Consider the following 22,241-nt stretch of genomic DNA (forward strand, 5'->3'; position numbering starts at 1 on the left):
CCAGACAAACTTAATGGACTGAAGGCGGATAAATTACCTGGACAAAATGGACTACACTCCAGAGTTCTTAATGAGATAGCTGAAGAGATAGTGGAAGTGTTAGTGGTGATCTTTCAGGAATCACTAGAGTAAGGCAGGGTTCCAGAGGCCTGGAATATCGCTAACATAACACCCCTGTTTAAAAAGGGAGTAAGGCAAAAGACTGAAAATTATAGGCCAATTAGTCTAATATTGGTCGTGGGTAAGATTTCAGAGTTTATTGTAAAGGATGAGATTTCTGAATACTTGGAAGTGCATGGTAAAATGGGGCAAAGGCAGCATGGCTTCATCAAGGGGAGGTCATGCCTGACAAATCTGTTAGAAATCTGTTAGAGATAGTAACAAGCAGGTTAGACCAAGGAGAGCCAATGGATGTTATCTACCTGTGCTTCAAGAAGGCCTTTAACAAGGTGCCAGACAGGAGACTGCTGAGTAAGATAAGGGCCCATGGTGTTACAGGCAAGGTGCTAGCATGGATAGAAGATTGGCTGTCTGGCAGAAAGCAGAGGGTGGAGTCAAAAACGGTCTTTCTCAGGATGGCAGCCAGTGACAAGTGGTGTTCCACAAGTGTAAGTGTTGGGACCACAACTTTTCACTTTTTATTTTAATGATCTAGATGAAGGAACTGAGGGCATTCTGGCTAAGTTTGCAGACAATACAAAGATAGTTGGAGGGACAGGTGGTATTGAGAACGTAGAAGGATTTGGACAGATTAGGAGAGTGGGCAAAGAAGTAGCAGATGGAGTACAACATTGGAAAGTGTGCGGTCATGCACTTTGGTAAGAAGAATAGAGGTACGAACTATTTTCTAAATGCGGAAAAATCCAGAAGTCTGAAGTGCAAAGAGACTTGGGAGTTCTGGTCCAGGAGTCTCCCAAGGTAAACTTGCAAGTTGACTCAGTAGTTAGGAAGGCAAATGCAACGTTGGTATTTATTTTGAGAGGACTTGAATATAAAAGCAGGGATGTACTTCTGAGGATTTATTAGGCTCTGGTCAGGCCACGTTTGGAGCATTGTGCACAGTTTTGGGCCCCATATCTCAGGAAGAATGTACTGGCCCTGAAGTGGGTTCAGAGGAGGCTTATGAGCATGGTCCCAGGAATGAAAAGCTGAACAATAAGGCATGTTTGAGGAGATAATGGGAACTGCAGATGCTGGAGAATTCCAAGACAATAAAATGTGAGGCTGGATGAACACAGCAGGCCAAGCAGCATCTCAGGAGCACAAAAGCTGACGTTTCGGGCCTAGACCCTTCATCAGAGAGGGGGATGGGGAGAGGGAACTGGAATAAATAGGGAGAGAGGGGGAGGCGGACCGAAGATGGGGAGGGAGGTGGGGAGGTAGGGAGGGGATAGGTCAGTCCAGGGAAGACGGACAGGTCAAGGAGGTGGGATGAGGTAAGTAGGTAGATGGGGGTGCGGCTTGGGGTGGGAGGAAGGGATGGGTGAGAGGAAGAACCGGTTAGGGAGGCAGAGACAGGTTGGACTGCTTTTGGGATGCAGTGGGTGGGGGGGAAGAGCTGGGCTGGTTGTGTGGTGCAGTGGGGGGAGGGGACGAACTGGGCTGGTTTAGGGATGCACCCTCCTGCAAAAATTTCATCCCCTATTCCCAATTCCTCCGCCTCCGCCGCATCTGCTCCCACGATGAGACATTCCACTCCCGCACATCCCAGATGCCCAAGTTCTTTAAGGACCGCAACTTTCCCCCCACAGTGATTGAGAACGCCCTTGACCGCGTCTCCCGTATTTCCCGCAACACATCCCTCACACCCCGCCCCCGCCACAACCGCCCTAAGAGGATCCCCCTCGTTCTCACACACCACCCTACCAACCTCCGGATACAACGCATCATCCTCCGACACTTCCGCCATTTACAATCCGACCCCACCACCCAAGACATTTTTCCATCCCCTCCCCTGTCTGCTTTCCAGAGAGACCACTCTCTCCGTGACTCCCTTGTTCGCTCCACACTGCCCTCCAACCCCACCACACCCGGCACCTTCCCCTGCAACCGCAGGAAATGCTACACTTGTCCCCACACCTCCTCCCTCACCCCTATCCCAGGCCCCAAGATGACATTCCACATTAAGCAGAGGTTCACCTGCACATCTGCCAATGTGGTATACTGCATCCACTGTACCCGGTGCGGCTTCCTCTACATTGGGGAAACCAAGCGGAGGCTTGGGGACCGCTTTGCAGAACACCTCCGCTCAGTTCGCAACAAACAACTGCACCTCCCAGTCGCAAACCATTTCCACTCCCCCTCCCATTCTCTAGATGACATGTCCATCATGGGCCTCCTGCACTGCCACAGTGATGCCACCCGAAGGTTGCAGGAACAGCAACTCATATTCTGCCTGGGAATCCTGCAGCCATATGGTATCAATGTGGACTTCACCAGTTTCAAAATCTCCCCTTCCCCTACTGCATCCCTATACCAGCCCAGTTCGTCCCCTCCACCCACTGCACCACACAACCAGCCCAGCTCTTCCCCCCCACCCACTGCATCCCAAAAGCAGTCCAACCTGTCTCTGCCTCCCTAACCGGTTCTTCCTCTCATCCATCCCTTCCTCCCACCCCAAGCCGCACCCCCATCTACCTACTTACCTCATCCCACCTCCTTGACCTGTCCGTCTTCCCTGGACTGACCTATCCCCTCCCTACCTCCCCACCTATACTCTCTCCACCTATCTTCTTTACTCTCCATCTTCGGTCCGCCTCCCCCTCTCTCCCTATTTATTCCAGAATCCTCACCCCATCCCCCTCTCTGATGAAGGGTCTAGGCCCGAAATGTCAGCTTTTGTGCTCCTGAGATGCTGCTTGGCCTGCTGTGTTCATCCAGCCTCACATTTTATTATCTAGGAATGTTTGAGGACTCTGGATCTATACTCAATGGAGTTTAGAAGGATGAAAGGAGATCTAACTGAAACCTACAGAATACTGAATGGCCTGAACAGAGTGAATGTTGAGAAGATATTTCCATTGGTAGGAGGGACTAGGACCCAAGGGCACAGTCTGAGAGTAAAGGGAAGAACAGAGTTAAGGAGAATCTTCTTCAGTCAGAGAGTGGCGAATCTATGGAATTCACTGCCACAGGAGGCTGTGGAGGCCAGGTCATTGAGTACACTTAAGACTCAGATAGGTAGGTTCTTGATTGACAAGAGGATCAAGGGTTATTGGGAGAAAGCGGGAGAATGATTGAATGGTGGAGCAGACTCGTTGGGCTGAACGGCCTAAGTTCTGCTCCTATGCCTTATGGTCTAATGGTCTAAAAACTTTTTGGTCAATGTCTGCCATCCATTTTGTAGATATTACACACAGTACTACTGAGCATCAGTGGTGGGGGGATTGAATGCTTGTGGACTTAGTGACTTTTGGTTTGGGATTGCCTAACCCTGTATATTATTTGCTACTTATATAGATTGACATGCAGGCAAACTTGTGTTGTAGCTTCACCTGGATGACTCCCCACTTTTCAGTGTGCCTGGTGCTGCTTCTGGCATGCCTCCTTCACTCTTTGTTGAATAAGCAGTGATGCCCTGGCTTCATGATAATGGTAGAATGGGAGATACGTTGGGGCCATGAAGTTGCAGATTGTTTTGGTGTACAATTCTGCTGGTGCTGATTGCCCCACAGCACCTCGTGGAAATCCCAGACTTGAGTTGCTAGCTCTGTTCAAATTTTATCCCACTTACTACACTGATAGTGCCACAAAACTCAATGGATGGTGTTCTCCATGTAAAGACAGGGCTTGTTTTCCACAAAGACTGTGTGGTGGTCCCTCTTACCAATAGTCATGGGGGGATGCATCTGAGGCAAGCAGATTGGTGAAGATGTGGTCAAATATGTGCTTTCCTCTTGTTGGCTCCCTCACTACCTGCCGCAGACTCTATCTGACTGTAGTGTCCTTTAGAACATGTCTACATTCTGCACCTCTGCCATCCTCCATGCTTCCTCAAAGTGGTCTTCAATATGGAGGAGCGCTGATTCATCATCCGAGGGAGGAGATGCCCATGTTTAACATGATGCCATGAGACCTGAGACTCCAAAGTCAAATTTGAGGAGTCCCTCAATTGCCCTCACCTCACTGGCATGACCTTTGCTGTATCTGGCCCCTGGAACAGACCATTCCCAGGAATGGTGATTGTCAATGTGGCTGCACCAACACCAACTTTTGACCAACCCTGCAACTCTGTCATCAGCCATCTGGGCATAGCTGAGCCTTTAACAAATGAGTGAAGGAACCCTCATCTGGGCATAGCTGAGCCTTTAACAAATGAGTGAAGGAACCCTCATCTGGGCATAGCTGAGCCTTTAACAAATGAGTGAAGGAACCCTCATCTGGGCATAGCTGAGCCTTTAACAAATGAGTGAAGGAACCCTCATCTGGGCATAGCTGAGCCTTTAACAAATGAGTGAAGGAACCCTCATCTGGGCATAGCTGAGCCTTTAACAAATGAGTGAAGGAACCCTCATCTGGGCATAGCTGAGCCTTTAACAAATGAGTGAAGGAACCCTCATCTGGACTCAAGTATTTACTTGAATTCATGCCCATATTATACTTTTGATATTCATTGTTGTAAAACATTTTTCTTTCCTCTATCTTTCTTGTTTTGTGTGATGTTGCGGAGACCATCCTGGGTTTGAATGTTTGAATGTATTTAGTACTCCTCGAAAGAATTATTGGAAAAGGAAGCAGTGTAGATTTATGCCACTAGGAAGATCCCAGGTGCGGAGGGATTTTGTTATGGGGAAAGGTTAAGTCGCTTGCCCCCATAGTCATTGGAAATTTGAAGAATGAAAAGCTACCTTAATGAAACATTAAAGATTTTTAGGAGGCTAAACTGGATAGATATAAGATTGTAGGAGAGTCTAGGACCAGATGGCACAATCTTAAAATAAACGTAATGAGCTACAAATATTTAAATGCTTCAACATTTAAATGTAAAGATAGCTGGCTAATAGAGTTTCTTTTTAATCTGACTTCAAAATAGGGTCAAGTATTGTTTATGAGCAGAAGGGAAGGAGAATTGTGGAGTTGTCTGTCTCCCTCGTCCATGCACATTTATGCATTTCCACACATTTAACTACAGTTAATATCAATATAAGGCTTAACTGCCTTCTATTGCGTTCTTCCTTAATACCACAGCAATTTGATTTGTCATTCTCCTTTTAAATACAGAGTAGGAATAATCAGTTTCTATTCGTTAAAATAATTCTTTCAAAGCGGGTAATTATCCTCAAGAACTGCTGATGAACGGACTCATCTGTAAATAGCAAAATGTTCATGTCTGTCACTGTAGAGGGACAACTTCAGTTTGTGTTTTTCCTGATGTGACATGTGAGACCTTGGTCTTTTACAGATTGGACAGGCCTAAACTCTTTTGAAATAACTGCTAAAGTGTTACAGTGTTTGGGTAGGATTGCCAGACAACAGTGTAATGAGCTGTCAAAGCCATTCAGCACAGGGTAGATGAGGGAGTAGCACAGGTGTGAGAACGTGAGATAATATATCAGAAACCTTAAGTAAGATAGAGTACAACAATGAAGGAAAACATGGAGAAAGAACAGAGAATAACCAAATTTGTTACAAAATGTCAACTCCTTACAGATTTATATTTGGAGAGACACAAAGAGACAGAAAGAAGTTAAAAAATATTCGTATTCAAGGCAGCTGACCAGAAGCACAGCATTGCATGAAGTTTTGCTATATTCAGAAACTCATCACAACAGGGGTATTTAATGTATTCATCCCAGCAGTTAAATACTTGTAGCTCAATTGTTAAATCATTATCACTGGGGACCATACATGAATAAAAAAGTTATAAACTATCCCTTAAGATATCTCTTAAAATTAATACTTTGAATTATAAGTGCTTACCTATAAACTTCAATTAGTAGTTTCTGAGCCCTACAATATATTACTTAACAAATACTCCCTCCTATTATTCTATTTTTGATATTTGACTCCAGGGAATTCACTAAAGAGACCTATATACTGATTCACATAATGTGTGAAGAATAAAGGCAATCTGACATCAGTCATGGGAATCCTGTTACAAGCACAGGTATGAATGTGAACATTCTTTTGCTATTTTATTCAATCTCTACCAAGCTTATTTTCACTCCAAAGGGAGTCGTTTGGCATGTCCTACTTCCTCATTACGTACTGTATGTTGTAGTTCACAATGTCCCATAGGAAAACATGCAGAAACTGATTTATTTTTAATAGGTTATTTGAAACAATTAATACCTAGAATACAAGTAATTATTATTTCAGGTACTCTTACCCTAAAGAACAGTCTCTGTGAGAAAAAAAAGGCAATTGGCACACCACATAGCTCCAAGTCACACACCATCCTGGCTTAGAAATATATTGCCAGTCCTTCAGCATTGTTGCGTCAGCATATTGGAACTCACTCTCTTTCAGAACTGAGGGACTGTCTTTACCAGATGGAAAGCAGGAGCTCAAGAAAGTGGCACATCACCACCCTCTCAAGGTCAATTCAAGACAAGCAAGGAGTGCTGATCATGACAGTAAAGCCCACATTCCGAGAATGATGTTTTTAAAAGCAGCACCCTCGTTCTCTAATTGAATGTGGTGTATCACAATCAACTTATGGATGCTGCTTCAGTGTTTCACTGGCAGTTACTTATAAAATATGAAATACAAAACAAGCAAAAAATTTTCTAGCTCATGGAACGTGTTGTTAAACCCATTTATAATTTCTACTCCATAGGTTTACTGAATTGCCTGAAAACATTTTTAATATAATTTGAGAAACAAAGACAGATGCAGTGTTTCAAAACCAGCAACCTCAGGCCACAGTCCAAGCCGGATGGACTGCATCAGGCTAAGCTGGGGCTGATGGGATCAAGTTTGATTAGACCATGGGAAAACATAAGCGCTCAATATCAAGGCCTATTTGGCACATCACAGCAGCATCCAGCCAAAAGAATTGGTAAATTATTTCATCATGTAATAATAATCAAAACTATCGTCTTCTTGTTTTTAAAAATGTCCAGTTTTTAGATGGCTAGATTCCAGACATTGTAGCTGTACTGGGCAACTCAGTAACTTGCCTCCAATTCCTGAATGCCAGTGAAAATTGCGACTAAGATTCCAGGTTTCCATTATTCTATGATGAGGTTAACAGAATCTATGCAGATGAACCTGGTGAGCATCACATTTCCAAGGGCCAGATGGTTTACTGTTTGAATTGGTCTCCTGTGGCATGACTTCTACCCAGAGTTAGATGCTATAATTCTAATTGATTGCTACTAAATTATTATCTATTAGTTTGCCCTTAACTTTCAATTTAGAGTAGATTGTATGACGTGATCAACTGCTAACAAAACCTCTTCAGCTTCCCATTTTCTTTCACTAAGCATGTGTAACTTCCTGCGAAACACCCTTATGGATACTACCCACTTCGAGTGATCATGTTCAAAATCCACTGTGATTTCAATGTGAAAATATCAGTCTCAGATAAAAATTGCTTTTTTAAATGTCAATTTTCATAAAAATGAAGGTGGAGAAGGATGGAGAGATAATTGGAGCAGCCTGTGTTGTTTGGCCTCTGACCCTTATTCTGAGGGTTTACATGGGTTTGCATTCCATGGGAAATGCAATCCTTAACTGTGTTAAAGGACAGCAGTGTGTCTGTAGTGATAGTGGAGGTAGCTGGTATTGGAAATTTCATGAAGTGCCCAACAGGACAGCAGCAGAGAGAGGGATAAAGATAAATGATTGCTAGAGTGCATTTAATTTATTGGGAACAATTTAGCTGTCCTTCTAACCAAGTTATTCCAGTGCAACTGTAGCACTGGTGTCTACCAATACTTTGGAAGATCAAGCTTTTGATCTAAAATCAAGATAAGTTTAACCAGATCAATTTCCACCCTATCACCTTGATCCAACCACCAGCAAATTGCATTTATATAGGAATTTAACATATAGGTAAGGATATTCTACTTTGGGTATACAGGGCATTGGTAAGATTTGAATACTGTGTATGGATTTGGTCTCCTTATTCAAGGAAGGATGTAAATGCTCTGGAGGTGATTTAGGGATGACTATTACTTTGCTACCTGAAATGACCTGGGTTGCCCTATGAGAGTAGCTTGAACAAGCAGAGCTTCCAGTGGAACTTAAAAGAGTTCAAGGGGTGATTTGATTGAAGTACATCCAATGTTTTTGACAAGGTGAACATAAAAAGGATGTTTCATCCTGTGGGTTAGTCCAGACGTCGGGGTTCATCTTTTCAGGACAGTAACAAAAAACTGAATGGTCTACTTCTTTATTTCATGTAGGAACATTCACAATAAGAACTGGAATAGGTCATATGATCCCTTAAGTCCACTCCACCATTCAGCACTACCCGCCTATAGCTGACCCTCCACCTTAACACCATACCCTACCCTTTCTACATGCATTCCTTTAACAGATATTTATCAATTTCGTTCTGAAATAATTTTGTGACTTTGCCTCACAGCCCCCTACCAGAAAATCCCATAGGTTCACCACCCTGTGAGAGAAGAAATTTCTTGTCATCCCGGGTCCAAAATAGCTGACTACATATCCTAAGACCATGACCCCTTGTCCTGGACACCCTTCCCACACCCTCGCAAACAGCAGAAACATCTTCCCTGCATCCAGTCTGTCTACCCCAATTAGTGTTGAATACATTTCAATGAGATCCTCTCTCATACTTCTAAAATCCAGGGAATACACAAGACCAGTTGACCCAATCTCTCCTCACACAACAAACCTGCCATCGAAGAAATCAGTGTGCTCTTCATTAGCAAATGTATCTTTCCTCAAGAAAGGATACCAAAATGGCACACAGGTGGCATGATGGCTCAGTGGTTAGCACTGCAGCCTCACAGCGCCAGGGACCCGGGTTCGATTCCAGCCTCGGGTAACTGTCTGTGCGGAGTTTGCACATTCTCCCCGTGTCTGCATGGGTTTCCTCCGGGTGCTCCAGTTTCCTCCCACAGTCCAAAGATGTGCAGGTTAGGTGGATCGGCCATGCTAAATTGCCCATAGTGTTCAGGGGTGTGTGGGTTATAGGGGGATGGGTCTGGGTGGGATGCTTCGAGGGTCGGTGTGGACTTGTTGGGCCGAAGGGCCTGTTTCCACACTGTAGGGAATCTAATCAGTACTTCAGATGTGGTCTCACCAAGACCCTGTACAGTGCAGCAAGGTATTGTTGCTCCTGTACTTTTGCAGCAAAGGCTAATATATTATTAACCTTCCTAACTGCTTGTTGTGCCTGGATGTTTACATCCTCTTCACCGCTCCCACTTCCATCTATTTTTATGTCGTCAGCAACATAGAAACATTACACGTGATTCACTTATTCAAATCACTGGTGAAGACAATGAATGACTGAGGCCCAAGTACACATCCTTGCAGTACCCGACTTGTTACTGCTTTCCACTCTGAAAATCACCCATTTATTCCGATACTCTGTACACTCTATGCTTACCAATTCTTAATCCATGCGAGTACATTACAATCAATCCCATATGCTTTAATTTTGCACACCAAGCTCGTATGTGGAACCTTATTAAAAGCTTTCTAAAAATCCAAATAGACCACATCCATTGGTCCTCCCTCATCTATTCTACTAGTTATATTCTCAAAACAAACAACAATAAAATACTAACTGATTTGTCAAACACAACGTCCCCTTCATAAATCCAAGCTGACTTTTTATAACTCTGCTGGTAATTTTTAAAGTGCATTGTTATTCAATCCTTTGTTCAGCTAACTGGTATGTAATTCCCAGTTTTCTCCTACTCCCATTATTTAAACAATGGAATTGCATTTGCCACCCTCCAATCTGCCAGTTCTGTCCCTGAATCTACAGAATTTTAGAAGATGACAACTAACATGTCCATTGTCTGTACTGTCACCTCCTTTTCTACCCTGGGATGTCACTTAGTAGATTCGTAGAATCCCTACTGTGTGGAAACAGGCCCTTCGGCCCAACAAGTCCACACTGAACATCGGAGCATCCCTTAATAGGCCCTGGGAATTTATTAGCTTTCAGTCTTATTAATTTCTCCAGCACAATTCTTTACAAATATGCTGAACATAATCTCTTCTGAACACTCTCCAGCTTGACAATATCCTTCCGATAACTGGGTGACCAGAACTGGATGCAATACTCCAGAAGACGCCTCACCTATGTCCTGTACAACCTCAACACGACTTCCCAACTCCTATACTCAAAATACTGTGCAATGAAGGCAAACATGCCAAACGCCTTTTTAATCTGTCTATGTAATGCAAGCTTTAAAGGATAAGGTCCTGCACCCCTAGGTCCCTCTCTTCTACCACACCAACCAGGCCCTACCATTAATTGGATAAGCCCTACCCTTGTTTGATGTACCTTGCATTTATCCAGATTGAATTCCATCTGCCATTTTTCAGCCCATTGACCCATTTGATCAAGATCCCTTTGTAATCTTAGAAAAACTTCTTCCTGACAACTATGCCACCAATTTTGGTGTCATCTGCAAATTTTCTCATCCAAATCATTTATATAAACTTCTGTTTTCACTCATCTTTTCTTTTCCCATACTAAAGCTGTCATAGTCTGCTTTTATATTCTTGCAAATTCATTCCCAGTCTATTTTTTTCTCCACTTAACTTGGTCATCTTTTGCTGAATTCTATACTGCTCCCAGTCTTGCTACTTTTTCTAGCAACTTTCTATGAATCCTCTTTCAATCTGATACGTTTCCTTACTTTCTTCTGTTAGTCATGCTTGGGTTACTGGTCCTGTTGTGTTCTTTCACCTGAATGGAATGTATAACTGCTGTCATGCGTGCATTCCTTCCTTAAACATTAACCATTTCTTATCCACTGTCATGCCTTTTAACCAAAATACCTAATATATTGCTGTCAACTCATCCCTTAACTTTGCAGTTCATTTTGATCAGATTTAGAGCCCTGGTTTTGGTTACTGCCCCAATTTCTCACCCTGGGAATAACTCAATCATGATATCTTTGTATCATGCTTAACATGATAAAAACATCTAATGCACCTCACAGATTGCAATCAGTTATATTTCACATCAAGCTAAAGAAGGCTGACCAATAGCTTGCTTAAAGTGATAGATTTTTCAATGGCTACATTGAGGAGGGAATGGCTACAAATAGAGGCACAGGAAATAAATCTCTGTGAAATGATTTGTCAGTTACTAAATTGCTTCGCTCAGAAAAATAAAACTAGCCTCAGAAAAGTAATGACAAAGCCAAAGCAAGAGAATGGTGTCTTCCAAAGTATAATGGTCCCAACCAACATCTCCAAAAAAGAGCCATGAACTTAAGATCACAACCAAGTTACACACAGAGTCTTGCTCACCTGAGAAAAATGGAGTCTTAGCACCCTATGAATACCACAACCAGGATCTGGATGCTTTTGACACAGATGAGGATTGGCGTCTGTATTAGTACAAATTAATAAATATTTATCAACTATTTATAGCTTCCTGGTTCAGCAATAAGTCCATTAGAACCTTCTTCCCTCAGGTCCCAGTTCCATTTGATGTGGCACAATCTGACTTCGCTGTTAATGCAGTTTTTCATGAGCAAAACAGCTATTAACCCCTTGTGTACAAGCACCACTTGTAAAGTTCCTTAAAGTGGATGTTTTTGACCGTGGGTAGCATGAGAAAAGCGGTGGAGGAGTTCAAATATAAATGCAATCACTTACTTACCATCTGCTAAACTTAAAGGGCTGAGTGTCAATATGGGAGTTTCATGGAGGCTTTCTCTCTCTGAGCTCTATCAGATTATCTCATGCAATTGAGGGTGCTGACCTCACTGGGAATGTACAACACCTTGAGCTATCGAGTGCTTACCATTGCCCGGACCTTCTGGGAATTTGCTCCCCAGCTCCACATTTAAATCCTATCTGCGTGCCAAGTCCATTGCTGCCCTTCACAGCACATGCAGTGGGATGGAAAGGTAAAAGAACAGTTCTGAGGGCACATTGTGACATAGGTCACTCTTCAATAGAAATAGAAGATCACATTCACAAATGTATTGTTACTTTACATCATCATGTCTCTGATTGAGTGTCATTCTAATTGCAGCTACAAGAATGATGCTACACAAGCTATCAATCCTCAGTGTCATATCATGTTAGAGCCCTTTCTAAGTGTGTGTTATTCTTTTCCCCAACCAACAGCATAGCATAACACCCCACCATTGTTGAGAAAGTTAACTTTCACTGAATGTCAGAATAACTAAGAAAAAAAAAGCAGAGAAAGTTTTATTTGCCTGCTTATGTTGATAAAGCAACAACAAATTTGCAGTCAATGAATGATGACAGCACCTACATCACATCTGTTGGAAACAAGTGTCAATTAAATCTTGTTTGGCTTGTTGTTGCTCAATGCTTCACTGCTCAAATCATATGAAGGAAGATTGTACGTCTCTTGCTCAACATATTCATCTTCCTCCTTAAAAAAAACCTGCTGCTGTCTCTGCTCTGAAAAAAATCAATCATATCCCCTCTTTTTGTTGTCCAGAGGACAACACAGTGTAGCACATTCTGTCGAGATCTGACTGCAAGCACCCCTCCCGTTCTCCACCAAGACGAATCCAAGCATTGGCACCTCAGCCTCTCCAGCCCTACTGTCAGCTCCATGATAGCCCTGGGAGAAGAATACGCTGGATTGCATCTTCACTTAGTCTTAAGCAGTTGCACACTGGAGTCAACAGCCATGGTTACAGAGGGTAACCCTTGTTCTGCAGCTTTATAAAGCATCCAGCCCTTGAATTGAAGCAGGAGCCTGGGAGTTATCAAGGATTTAGCATCATAGGAGCTTCCAGGGTGCCTGGTGGAGATGCCATGGGTGTGGTATCAATGAACACAAATGACCTGTATGTTGAGCTGAAGGGAACCCTATTCTGTTGCTGTAGTCTGTCACATTATGATATGGCCCTCTCAATGCAGTGAGTTTCCAGTCTATAGGACACTGAAGCTGAGAGATACCAGCTACGTTGGCAAAGCCTGCTGCCCAGGCTGCAGCACTGACTTCATCACAGAGAAAAAAGATGTAGCCCTGTGGCCCTTGCACAAACTGTATCACTGACTGCCTTGATACAATCATGGGCTAAGGATTGAGAGATCCCACAACAGGTCCTTTTGGGTCCTTGGAAGCAACCTGTTGCATAAAAATTTATTCCAGCTGCCACCTTGATGCCATCAGGATAGAATGGTCATTCACGCTTTTAGGTTGCAATTCCCTCTCTGTCAGACACATTGTAACAATGAGCTGAGACATCCACAGCTTGTGGTGACACTGCACTCCCTCATTGGGAGGAAATGACATTGAGGACAATCTGAGCCTCATTTGCTGCACCTCCTGACAGGAACCTCTTCATATGGAGGCTGTTTAGGAGCCACTGGAGGGTGCTGCTGGTCCTGCGCTTTTTGTTGCATTTGTTCATCCTCAGTTCCTCAGTATCTTCATGTCACTGCTGTGGCCAGATCCCTTGATGATGATTCCATGAACTAATGGGGGGATTACCAGTAACACAACAGATTCCATGGTAATGTCAGTAGTCAGTGTTCTCCCACACCAGTGACAGTTTGGCAAAGTCCTTGATACAATGGGACAGGGATAGGGGGGACTCCAACAAGAAGGGCCATGGAATATTGTTACAAGGCCGTTTGGCATAGTGGCCCTTATTCGAATGAATGCAGCAAAAGCCACAATCTCCAGAAGGAGAATGAGAGTGCAGCAGTACACTGAAACATTTCCCCCTCCTGCTGTGTCTCCAGGCCACCATTCCCACTTCAGTCAATAAAGAGCATATTGGTGAATACTTCAGATCAAGATGAGAGGAGGTCAGCTCAGTATCCTTTTGCAGCCTTTGGGACCCTGGGTTGTGATTGCAAATTCTAGCCCACCTCTGAGACTTTAAGGTGGCCTGTGATTACTTCTGTTTCACAGAGATGACCCCGATCAACTTTGAATGACTAATGACATGCCCAAGTTTGCTGTGACCAGGATTTGTATCACACACAATTTCACACACATTTCACACCAGAGGATGCTGTATTTAGAGACATTCCACATGTTCTCACCCTCCCTTTCATTTAAGTCTTCATCTCTCAACATTGCCCCCTGACTCCCCAGACCTATAGTTTCACCAGATCAGCATGTTATACTGTCTCTGTGTTGAAGCCAGGGTGGTTGTGACCATTGGTGATTCTCTTCCTGCAGAGACTATTATCATTCCATGTACAATCATCCCCCACTCTTATACGTTGAGTTGCCTAAAACACAATTATTGTCTCCTCTGTATCCCAGTTGCCTCCAATCCATACATTTGACTTCCTTGACTTCCCCAACTATCCCAACGGTGACCCCTGATAATCCATCTTGACTTTCCCAAACAAGCCCCCAAAACTGGCTACAGTCAACCTGCTAACTGACTTGGAAGGAGAGTTCCAGCGGATGAGTGATCAGTCCTGTGTGCAGCTCCCAGGCTGACTTACTGCTCATTCTCAAGCTGGTTACAGTGTACTGCAGTACGAACCATGGTCAAGTTACTGGATTGTAATGACATGGAACCCCTGATGCTGATCATCCCAAACAACCTAAAGATTGTGTCCATGCTCCTGGACTGAGATCAGATACTGCATTTAACTGACCTTGGTAGAACCCCAGATTGGTGACACTCAGTCTTGACTTGTCTGAAGACCACTGCTCCTCGATGCTGAGACATTGTCATTTGATTAAAACACAAGCAAGTGAATTTGCTGATTAGTGGTATAGGTGTGAGATTGACTTAACATGGTGCCATACAGCAATATGTCTGCCTCATTGACTGATCGTTGTTGACAACTATTACAGGTTGCCTGGCTCTGTGTCTCTACTCAAAGCAAGACAAGGCAGAAATACTGTGATCCTACAATTTCTGAATGAGGAGCAAAGCAACAAATGGCAAAGCAGAGATGCTGTCAGCATCCAAGTTGGCATGACGTGAATAAACATAAAGGCAGCCAGTGAAGAGCCCTGACGTGCACTCGGTTGCCTGTCCCTGTGTGCAGAGCTGCCTAGCACCAACAAGTCAATGTTCCAAAGTACATCATGAAAGTAGATAACTGTATTAGTTAGTAATGTGTCACAATGTTGTGGTGAAGCTGGTACATGTCTGATGTCAACCACTGTGGATGGAGTGTGTCGGCTGTTCCTGGCCATGGACCATGCACTGAGATTTCGGGAGCTGTTGGCCAAGATGGTGGCCTGGAGGAGCAAGTGACAAACTGAAGCATCCAGTTTCTCTCCGTAATGTGGGAGAATGCGAAACTGCATTTGATGAGAATAGCCTCTTGTTAATGGTAAAACTCTCATCTCACCATTAAAACCTTGATTGGAAAATGGATCTTTTTTTTCCCTCAACATCAAAAATGTAATTTTTCCTATATTGTCATATTTTACAGTGTGATTTGCCATTTCTCACATCATTCAAGAGCTGGGAAAGTTCAGTTCTAAGGAACATACAAAATGGTGGGTTGCAGCACACAGCAGCATTTATTTTTCCTTAAAAGACATTGGTCAATGCAAATTATATAAACTGATGCAAATTCTGATACTAAATTAATTAACAATTCCTTGTCCAATTCCAGGTTAGATTCAATCTCCTTTTAAGCTGCATATACATGTGGCCGGGCAACAATCCAGCAAATAATGTGCCTGGTCTCATGTTCTTGTCAATAATTGACCCCACACACAAGAATATTTAAAGACACTGTGCATTCATGAGAAATTATAGCAAGTATCAGCAGGACTCAATTCATCTCTCTCTCTCTGCTTCTGACTGCGAACCCCAAAAATTATCCATCTGTTATAAAAAATGCTTTAATGCTCCTCATTAAACAGAGAAAATTTAACAGAAAAAAGATTTACATTCTTCAGAATTTATTTGTAAAATTTGGACGGACAACTCTAAACATATTTGCATATTTCACTTCTATGAATCGATAAGAACATCACTTTATCAGTCGAAGGGGAGAATCAAATGATTGCAATGTGCCGTTCAGATAAAGCATTAAAGCAGGAGAAGCAAAATGTATGCGAGTGGAGGATCAGCTGCATTTGGTATTCAAGACATCACTCACAATGCATCACCATTCATAATGACAGAGTAAGAAAATCTTCCTCCATCGGCAGCTCCTGCATTTGATTTGGTGATATAGAAAGCTTGAGCATTTTACAGTTATACCACAAAAAACTGTCATTGCCGAGATTAAAAGTAAAACGCATCTGCAGTTGGCAGTTTGCCCTGGAATGCTTGAGAGCCTATAGTAGCAGTAGTGCGTCATTGTAGTATTCCTGCCTGCAGTGCCCACGGCTGTGCCTAAGAATTAGTAATGCAGTCACAGCCACACAAAAAAAAATGACAATGAGGATTTACTACATAGTGAAAATGTCAGGAAAAGAGAAGGATAATTCTCAAGTGTTGCATTCATAATTTAGGTCAAAAAATTCACAGGTCCTTGTGACATTAACACATCGACATGATGTGAAAATACGCTGTAGTTAAAGTGAAATATTATTAATTCTGTTAAGAATGCAATTTTAATTTGAATACAGAAAAATAAACCCCCATTAACCTGTGTGAACAATCAATTGGATCGTTTTAGTTCTTACCTCAACTCCAATGGCCTACCTTTGTTCCATACATAAAAAAGGAAAATCTTACATTTACATGGTATTGGACATCACAAAATGCTTTGCAGTCAATGAAGTATTTCTTGAAGTGTAGTCACCATTGTACCGTAGGAAATGCAACAGCTTGTTTGCACGCAGTGAACTCCCATAAATAGCAACATGACAGTGGCCAGAAAATCTTTTACTTAAATATTGATTGACAAATAAACATTGGCCAAGACACCAGGATAACTCAATATTCTTCTTCAAAATAATGTGATTAGCTATTTTACATCCAAGTGAGCAGGTATTTGGGGGCATCAATTTAAAATTTCACCCAAAAGATGGCCCCCTTAAACAGAGAGGTGACAATGGGAGATGATGAACTTTAATGTTATTAAATGAAAAATGAAAATTCACAAGTACAATGCAAAGAAACCTCTGAGATAATGGCATTTAATTACTAATGATCATTTGAGATGGCAGATTCTGTTTCTTTCTGAGACAGAACTTTCAGCAAAATAGCACTCCTTCATTGCTTAATTGGAGTATCAGACTAAATTGCATGCTTAAACTTCTGTAGTGTGACTTGAACCCAAAGCTTTCTGAATCAGAGTGAAATTGTTGCCACTGAGCATATGTTGACACTAATTACACCAGACAACAGGATAATAACAAGTGTAAAATTAGTAATAATGCTTGTTAAAGTGGTCTTGAATTTCCATTCTTCCAAAGTCCAAGTGTAACATGACTCAAATACAGGCAGAAAGCCCAGAGAAACTGTGTAAATAGTCAAACACTTCCATTTTCACCTTTTTGAGGAAGCTTTGATATTCTTCCAACATGAGTAAAAACTGGAGATTAGGACAAACTATGCAGACATTCAGAACCAATATGTTTAAGGTCAAACCAGATGATTAGTTCCTCCATTCAGAAAGATTTCAAAATTCCCTTATTGTCATTTTCAAACATTTCAGAAATGATTACATTTCACTCACACTACCCAACTAAAAGTTTTTGGCGTTAAAGTTGGTGAGATAGAAGCCTTTCCCCTCAGCATATGTTGCTCCTCATTACAAAATCATAGATAATGCATAGTAATCCTCAATTTTTGCTTTATTTATTCACTTGTGTGATGTAGTCAGTGTAGTCAGTGGTTTGGGCAGCTTCTGGCCCAGTCTGGCCCAAATAAATCAAGTCCCATTTACCAGTATTTGGCCCATATCCATCTAAACCCTTCCTACTCACATACCCATCCAGATGCCTTTTAAACGTTATAATTGTACCAGTCTCCAACACTTCCTCTGGCAGCTTATTCCATACACATACCACCCGCTGCGTGACGAAGTTGTTCCGTAGGTCACTTTTAAATCTTTCCCCTCTCACCTTAAATCTATGCCCTCTAGTTTTGGACACCCCATCCCAGGAAAAAGACATTGGCTATTCACCCTATCCATGCCCTCTCATCGCTTTATAAACCTCTATAGAGTTACCCTCCAGCCTCTGATGCTCCAGGGAAAATAATCCCAGTCAATTCAGCCTCATCCTATAGTTCAGAACCTCCAATCCTGGCAACATCCTTGTAAATCTTTTCTGAAACCTTTCAAGTTTCACAACATCCTTCCTATAGCAGGGGGACCACGATTAAATTCAACCATGGAAAAGTGGCTGAATTTGTTATGATACACCCAACTGTTCACTTTGTGAATCTACTTTGTCAGCTGCCTCGCTATTAATAGATAGTGAATTTTATGAACTTTCCGTACTTGCCTAATAGGAGGAAAATCAGTTGCAGATAGTTTATATTTAGTAATTAATAGTGTGAGCATTCTTTTTACAATGTAATCATTGTTTATTATTACCTATTAATTGCTCTGATACCAAAAATTGGCTGTTGAAAGTGTGGAATCTCATTGTTTGATGTTTTGAATTTCTTTTTTGTATACCAATTTTCCGTTCCTTCATTTTGTTTGCATTTCTGAACTTGATTTGACAATGTGATTGCATATCATAAATCTTTCTGCATCTTAGTACTTTGTTTATTTCACAATATTTAAGCCTCATTGCCTTTAAAACTTAATTTCCCAGTTCACTCAGAAAACCCTATTTTCTTCATTGTGTGTTATCAGCTTGCATTTCAGCAGTTTTGTAGATAAAATGGTTGGAGCTGAAGGATGCAGGATAAAACTATTTCACAGCAAATCCTAACAACACAAGAGCAGAATCTGGCCCTTTTTGCCTTTGCAATGAAATTTATTTTTGAAGTTCTCTTCCCTTTCTTACCAGCTTTATAAAATGTTGTTGCAAATCTCCATATTCACTCATTGAACCCCTTCTCCATTGTTCATGCAGGTTTGAGAAAGGCTATTCTTTCACTTCCTTGAACCTGTTATTAATGTGTTAATCCACATAAAGTCTCATTTATCTAGCACCTGCTTGCTAATTCGATGCATGCATTTATCCCGAATGTGCAGCATATGTCACTAAATGTGTTTGAATTGCTATCAATAGAAGTTGTGGACAAGGTCAGGTTATAGTCCAACAGGTTGATTTGAAAACACAAGCTTTCGGAGCCTGAGGCTTGCATTGTCAAATAAACCTGTTGGACTATAAGCTGGTGTTGTGTGATTTCTGACCTTGTCCATCCCAGTGCAACACTGGCACCTCCTCATCATGTAGAAATTGTGAACAGGCCTTCTCAGGTAATTTATGTTATTCTCTTATTTCTTTAAAATTAGTCATGTCTTCTTCATAGAGAAAACTGACTTCATTTTCATGCTCAGCTGATGATCTAGACTATACACACCTTAATGGGCAAAGTTTTGTTACTCCTACTATTGGAATGTGGGTATCACTTGAGAAGGTATGGTGGGCTTGCTTCTAAATTTACTGCCACGCATTTGGAGGCTCTTTTTTAATGGTTTTCATACAACTGAATCGCTTATTAGAGCACTTCCAAGGGCAGGCAAGAATCAACTATGTTGATCTTTGAGTGGAGTCGCACGTAAGTCAGACGAGACAAAGACATAAGTGAACTAGTTCAGTTTGTATCACAATTTAATGGCTATATATTGCCGCTAATCAAATCTCTTATCTTTTTAACTTTGTAGATTTTCTCAAAGCTGAATTCAAGTCCTTAGACTTCCATGGCAGAAGTTAAAATCATCTTCTCTGAATGATAAATTCAGCATTTTTATTTCCTGGTCCAATAGCATCATAATTAAATTGTTGTATCTGTTTTAACGATTTCTCTGCAAAGACATTTCTCTTAAAATCGCTTCTTGATGACCTTTTGCTAGTAACTTCCCAGTTATTAGTAATTGTCTTTTGCTTATTCTCTTTATCAAAGCTCATCACATTTTTGAAAATGTCTGTGAAATCTTCTCTTAACATTCTCTGTGTCTATGGAAATCGCCCTAGTACTTCAAGTTCCTTCGAATAATAGAATTGTGATAAATCTATGCTGAACTTTCTATGCGGCTTTCAGACCTGTTCTGAAGAAAAGTCACCAGGCCCGAAAAGTTAATCCTGCTTTCTCTCCAAAAATGCTGCAAGGCCTGCTGTGTTTTTCCAGCATTCACAATTCTTTGATTCTTTTTTATTCCATATAGCTTTGGTGTCCTTTTTCTAAAGCAGATATTTGGGGCAAACGTTCACTATTTAAGTGAGAAACATGAGTTGGGGAACTTCCCAACTTAGCATATCCTTCCCATTTATAAAGGATTTCATAAGCCATACTTTCATACTGGGGCAGGATAGAATCCAGCCTATTGCTTCCTGAAGCAGTTTGTGAGTGGCCGTGAGGATGGCAATTGTCATGTAGGCTGCTTAGAGAGTTCCCCTCGTTCTACAGCACTGTGTGTTAAAGGTTGTTAGCAGCTCCAGCCCTCAACTCACATTCTTCCAAATTTCATCCTCCTTCCCACCCACTCAATATTCCCCCTCAGTATCCCAAGCCATCTTGATACCATAATGCCAAAATCCATGCCATCGTACCAACTTCAGGCACCCCCCCCCCCCCATGCTTCTTCCATGCATCCTCCGTCTTGAAAGGTTTCAAGAGTTGACCTGGCTCCATAAATCCCGTCCTGGGTGTCCGAAACTGAAAGCAATACCTTGAAATTTGACTTAATATTTTGTATCAAGTGAATCTTACCTTTTTGTTTTCATATTCCATGTGTTTACTTGTAAAACTCAACATACAATTAGCCTGTTACTGACGTTAACTAACTGCGGTCATTCTTATTAAGAAATATATTTTTTAATCCTTGGTTTCTCTGTTCATGTATATTTTTCAGCTTCTTTTCATTGAGAGCCTATTCCATTTCTTGTTATTCCTTCTCCTAAAATGTATTATCATATTAACTACATTAAATTATACCTACAATCTGTCGGCTGTTCCTGAGGTACTTCACATTCCTACTCACTGCTTGCCAAATCTTTTTGGATTGTGTTGACATTGTGCTTCCTATGCCCAAAATCAATAAGAACATCAGAACTAGGAGCAGGAGTAGGCCATCCGGCCACTCAAGCCTACCCCGCCATTCAATAAGATCATGGCTGACCTTTTTGAGACTCAGCTCCACTTACCCACCCACTCACTTGGGAACAAAAACTTTATGGTGGATCAATTGAGGAACAGTGGAGGATTTTCAAAACAATTTTTCAGAGTGCTTTCCGAAGTAGATTCCAGTGATAAGGAAGAACTGTAGGAAAAGAGATAGTCAGCCATGGATGTCTAAGGAAATAAAGTATCAGATTGGAAAAAGAAACACATAGAAAACAGCATAGAGTAGTGGGAAACTAGTAGACTGGGAAATCTTTAAAGGCCAACAGAAAGCCACAACAAAAGTTATAAAGAGAAAAAAGATGAGAGTAAACTAGCTCAGAATATAAAAACAGGCAGCAAAAGTTTCTATAAATATGTAAATTGTAAAAGAGTGGTGAAGGTAAACATTGGTCCTTTAGAGGCTGAGAAAACCAATTTAATAACTGGGAATGAGCAAATAACCAAGGCATTAAACAGTTATTTTGTGTCTTTCCTCACAGTGGAAGACACAAATAACATGCCAAAATCTGATGGCAAGAAGGTTATAGCAGGTGAGGACCTACAAACTATCATTATCATTAAGGAAACCATTCTGGGCAAGCTAATAGGGCTAAAGGTAGACATGTCTCCTGGCCCTGATGAAATGCATTCTGGGGTACTAAAAGAGGTGATGGGGGGAAATAGCAAATGCACTGGTAATTATATACCAAAATTCACGGGACTCTGGAGTAGTTCCCGCAGATTAGAAAACAGCCAATGCGATGCCACTGTTTAAAAAAGGAAGCAGACAAAAAACAAGTAACAATAGGCAGGTAACTTTGGTAGTGGGGAAAGTGCTTGAATCTATTGTTAAGGAAGAAGTAGCAAGACATCTGGATGTAAATTGTCCCATTTGAAACACCCAGCATGGGCTCATGAAGGGTAGGTCATGTTTAAAAAATTTGGTGGAATTCTTTGAGGACTTTATTG

At 41.7% G+C, this 22,241-nt stretch overlaps 1 protein-coding gene across 6 annotated transcripts in view; it reads right to left on the minus strand.

The window, feature by feature from the left end:
* LOC125465351 (E3 ubiquitin-protein ligase HECW1-like) overlaps nt 1-22,241 on the minus strand; it is a 430,630-nt gene that overhangs the window by 392,213 nt on the left and 16,176 nt on the right. The window contains exon 1 of one of the 6 annotated variants that reach the window (XM_059638138.1): nt 16,776-16,827. The exons of the other annotated variants lie outside the window; for them this stretch is intronic. The gene's annotated coding sequence lies outside the window, so the exon portion shown is untranslated. Of the gene's footprint in view, nt 1-16,775; nt 16,828-22,241 lie in introns of those variants that run through there. 6 annotated transcript variants of the gene reach the window in all.

Source organism: Stegostoma tigrinum, chromosome 2 (genome assembly GCF_030684315.1).
Source record: "Stegostoma tigrinum isolate sSteTig4 chromosome 2, sSteTig4.hap1, whole genome shotgun sequence".
NCBI classification, from domain to species: Eukaryota; Metazoa; Chordata; class Chondrichthyes; order Orectolobiformes; family Stegostomatidae; genus Stegostoma; species Stegostoma tigrinum.